The sequence below is a fragment of the Mus caroli genome, chromosome 14, assembly GCF_900094665.2.
Source record: "Mus caroli chromosome 14, CAROLI_EIJ_v1.1, whole genome shotgun sequence".
Lineage (NCBI taxonomy): Eukaryota > Metazoa > Chordata > Mammalia > Rodentia > Muridae > Mus > Mus caroli.
The window spans coordinates 98,372,717-98,377,749 of NC_034583.1; the positions used below are offsets into that span (position 1 = coordinate 98,372,717).

Sequence of the window (5,033 nt, forward strand, 5' to 3'; positions counted from 1 at the left end):
GCAATCCCACCAACAATGAAGGAGTGTTCCTCTTTCTCCACATCCTCGCCAGCATCTGCTGTCACCTGAATTTTTGATCTTAGCCATTATGACTGTTGTGAGGTGGAATCTCAGCTTCAAAACATTGTATATTGAACTAACAGGTGTAGAGGATTTCTAAATGTTCAAATCTACAAGGTTGCATGGTTCATCTTTGTTGACACAGAGAAAATACTATTCTGTATTTTTAAGGTTGAGCAATTATTTTTGTTTAAAGTAAATAAGTTGATTTAATAAAACTTAAAAATGTTTTCTAAAATGTGTAACAGGTTCATTCCTATTGTAAATATTGGTTTATTTTCTCATATGATGTGGTGATACAAGAGTCTTACCCAAGCTGTCAAAACACACATCTTGGGCTGAGCCCAGAGGGTTTCTTTCTCTCTTTATCCCTAGGCCTAGGCGTCATAATTTCTAGCTTTTGTACAATTTCCTCTTCTAAGCTGACTGATTCAATGTAGCTTTTCTCAGCTTCTGACTGAAATGGTCTACTTGGCGTCATACTAGGTTTGGAAATATGTCAAAATCTTTTGGCTCATTCTCTGACTCCTTCTGTCTTCATCTGTATTTTGCCTGTTCTCCCTACACCTGTCTCTGTAAAATAGTTCCTATAAAACTGTCACACATACACACCACACCACACAGATTTCTCTCTCTCTGGTTGCCAGGAAATGGAAAAAATTCTCTTTATATCTTTGCTGTTAACATGATGTTTTAAATGACATTTTGAGGATTCTAACACATTTCCTATTAATAATGGGTCAGTCTCTTTATTTCCTTGTGCCAGTGGAGTAGGCAATCTCTTCTGAGATTGGCTATGAGTAATATATAATAAATAATTTCTGTTTTATATTATCTGTTGCAGTTGTATAAATAAAAAATAATAATTCTGAACTATCAGGAATAAGCTCTGCAGTTTCTATATGCAAAGCAACTCTTATGACTAACACCTTAGGACACTTTATACCTTGATTGATATTGATTATGTACAAAAAGTTTAGCTTACCATCAGTTTTTTTTTTCTCCCATGAGGGGACCATTAATATTGAGTTATTCCCATATTTAGTGGGAAGTGTTTTCCTATTAAGATACTGAGTTATTCCTGCTCTTGGGGGGATGAATCCAAATAAAAATCAATCAAGCAAGCAAGCAAACAAACAAACAAATCTGCATTATAGACTGGATGTGTTCTGCTGCAGCACTGCTATTCTGGCAGGGATCACCTCCAAAGACCTTCTAGATCTCTATTAACCAATCTGAATGCATACATGCCCTGTATCACAGTGTGTCTGGAATACAAACCTTAGTATAGACCTTTAATCCCCAAAATGTAACGTTTATTTGTAGAAGGAAGCAACCACTTTTGAAAGTGGTGTCTAATTGTGAAGTAGACAAAGTGATGAATAAAGAGAAAGATTTTACAATATGAGCCAGAGATAGGATATGGTCCAATCTCACAGGAACAGCAAAGGACAGAGGCTACATACAACGATAGATGTGTGCTCTGTGTGTATGGCAGTTTTATGGGGGGCAGGTAAATTTATAAAAATATTTATAAATATACATCTATATATTTATAAAAACTGCTTATAGTATATATGTACACATATTTATTTATTATTTATCACCTATTAGTTTCAGTGTGGCCCCAAGAAGATAGAGAAATATCATAAATGCTTATCCCACCTTGCTGTCTGTGATTGATTCTAGTTATACAAGTTTTAGTTTAAGATCATTCCATGACAAATTCCATCCTCCAGGAGCTCAGGCATTCCATCTGAGAGAACCTCCTTCTTTGCTTCTGGATTACAGACACTGAATCCTCCCCTTAGCAGTCAGGACTTTCCAAGTTTTTCAGTATTTTATTTTTTACTTATTCACTTTATATCCCATTCACTGCTCCATCCTCCTCCTGGGACAGTTTTAATAATACAGATTGTGGAGAGAACAAGTCAGGAAATAAGAAGGGGCTACAAGATTAGAACATATTGCCGAAGTTGATATGAAGCCAAGCAAAGCAATTCAGTCAGAAGCCAAGAGAAGCTGGATTGAAGCAGTCCATTGAAGATTAAATTGTAGGAAGGCTAGAAGTTCCTAGGGCTGGGAATAATTAGCACAAAGAAACAGATGCTCTGGGCTGAGCCCAAGAAATATATTTACACAGCTTGGATATGGATCTCACATAATCCCATCACCTGAGGAAATAAAAATATCTTATATTTTCTGTAAATATATAAGGGAAATCCCCTATAAATGTGTTTTACGTTGAAAGTTTCTCAAATTTCAAAGTCTTCATAAGAGACTTGTCAAGGTGGTTCAGCTCATTTTGTCTGGAGAGTTAAGAAGATGGATTGATATAGATGTAGTGTTCATTTGTAGAGTTTTCAAAAAATAAAACTATTACATATATTAAAGAATAGGCTATGGATGTGAGAAAAAGCAGCAGTGGAGTGGCACATGGCAGGTGTTGGAGAATGAAAAAGGAAAAAAGAAATTGATGTGTTCATATTTTAATTCCAAAAAAAAGAGTGTAGAAAGACATTCAGAACGGCCCATTCAATTTCCAGAGACAAGAATAGTTCCTCAGTGGAAAAGACTTCTCCCAGTGGTAAAGACATGTTCACAAGGTGTAAAAATCTCTTCAGTTTCAGATTTTGTTCAACCTTTATTTCTCAGAGTGTTTTCAAGGTGTTCATCTTTAAGGTTTCAGGCAAACTTTGGAACAGGTAACTTGTTAATCCAAGATGTTATGGTTGTATATGCTCAGCCAAGGGAGTGGCACTATTAGAAGGTGTGGCCCTTCTGAGTAGATGTGGCCTTGTTGTAGAGTAGGTGTGTCACTGTGGGTGTGGGCTTGAAGACACTCATCCTAGCTTTCTGGAAGCCAGTATTCTGCTAGCAGCCTTCAGATGAAGATGTAGAACTATAAGCTCCTCCTGCATTGTCTGCCATGCTCTTTCCTTGAGGATAATGGCCTGAACCTCTGAACCACTGAGCCATCCCCAATTAAATGATGTCCTTTATAAGATTTACCATGGCCATGGTATCTATTCACAGCAGTAAAATCCTACGTATGGCACAAGATAAGAAAAATTCGTTTATATTTCCCTGGAAACTGTCAAAATGATGTTTGAGTTAAAGCTGACTAAAATTGAAACACATTTTTTTCAGGTTTAGAGATTTTAGAGTTGTCTGAGGTTAACACCCTCACGTATAGGCACATAACATACCATTGCCATAGGAATGCACTATAATTCAATCATGTTTCCATTTGAAATCAACTAACATTGTTCATTTAAGATCTTTATAGTAATGTGACCTCATAATTTAATCTTGAACTTGACTGTCAAGAGTATCTGCTCTGCAGCTCCAAGTGATAAAGATATTTTTATATGCTGTCATAGGAGTATATTAATTTTCATAGCATGCTTATGATTGACAGTTAAACTCCCTAACATATTTAAGGATGTTCATGTTAATGAGACATTCCTTGATAGAGACATCACTGAGCTGTTCCTTCTCCACACATATAAACTTTATGCTCCACATTAATATCTTGCCAGTTCATAGCCATTGTGCACTAGCAAATATTATGCTATTTCTTCTAATTCTTTCTTCCTGGAACTCATAATGTTTGTCATAAGGAAATCTGTTAGGACTTTGATGCCCCTAGTCATCTCAGACAATTTCTGTGTCAAGGCACCGTGGTGATGGTCTTGGTCTCAGTCCTTACCCTGGCCTCAGTGTCCCCATGGGTAGGGCATCTGTCTAGGGCTCACTCCCACCTAGGACCATAATCCCACAAAGGGTTCTTCTAGTTTCCAGCTTGTTTCCTTTGCTGGGTGTCCATCTGGGTCTGTGTGGACCACTGGGCCGAAGTGACTACCAACTGCCCTTAGACACATTGCAGGTGTGATTGTTGTATCACATGTGCATACAAGCCAGGAGAGAGCTTATGCTTATGCTCAGTGATCAGATTTATGAAAATCAGAATGAGACGTAGCCTAACACTCCCTGAGGCAGGGGAGGGGGCAGGGGGGGCAGCCTGAGACAACCACCAGTCTGGTGCCACACAACTCCATTAAATTAAGTTAAATGGAGAGTAACTTAAAGCCTCTAACTCTTTGGTCTGCCTTTAGGACCATTTACTCATACTGGGTTGCCTTGTCCAATCTTAATGAGAGGGCAAGTTACTAGTCTTATGGTAACTATTAAAGCCATGTTTACTTATGTCCCTAGGAGGATCACCTATTTCTGAAGGGACAAAGGAGGAGCAGATGGACAGTAGGAGAAAGATTTGGGTGGTGGTAAGGGTAGGGATGGGGAGGTAAGGAAGGAGGGTAAACTGTAGTAAGGATGATAAATATGAAAGTATAAATTTGAAAAATTGTAAAACACCTTTCCCCTATTTTCACATACACAGCATCTTAAATACAATACAATTGATAATAGAGAACAGAAAAGATTAGCACATATATTTAATAACAAGGTAATATGATGATGTTGCATAGCCCTATGGGCTTCTGACTTTGAAGTTTACAGTGAGGTGAAAGCAAGCATGTAGGGAAGAAATACAGAAACATGTCAAATAATAGAAATACACTTAGCTTATATCTTGCATAAAAATAATAGTCATTGAAATCATCTGTGAAATTCTGAATTGAAGAAATATGAAGTAGAATTCCCCAAAACATGTTCTTGTCTCCTGTGCCTTCTTTTCTTCCTTTTTTTTATTGGAAATAGATTTTCGTTCCATAAAATATATTCTGCTCTCCTATCAGATCCCTCACCTCCCCACCTGCCCAACTCTATGCCTTTCTTTCTCTCTTTAGAACTCCAACAAGGCAAGATAGCCTTAAGGGAAATATTATAAATTTTAGTCCTGTTATTTGGTAATTCTATTTTTTTTTAATATTTTTATTACATATTTTCCTCAATTACGTTTCCAATGCTATCCCAAAAGTCCCCCATAGCGCCCCCCCACTTCCCTATCC

The 5,033-nt window shown here is 37.4% G+C and overlaps 1 pseudogene; it reads left to right on the forward strand.

Annotated features, from left to right (window-relative positions):
• The first annotated feature begins 3,927 nt into the window (after positions 1-3,927).
• Positions 3,928-4,051, forward strand: LOC115029328 (annotated as a pseudogene).
• Positions 4,052-5,033: the final 982 nt, after the last annotated feature.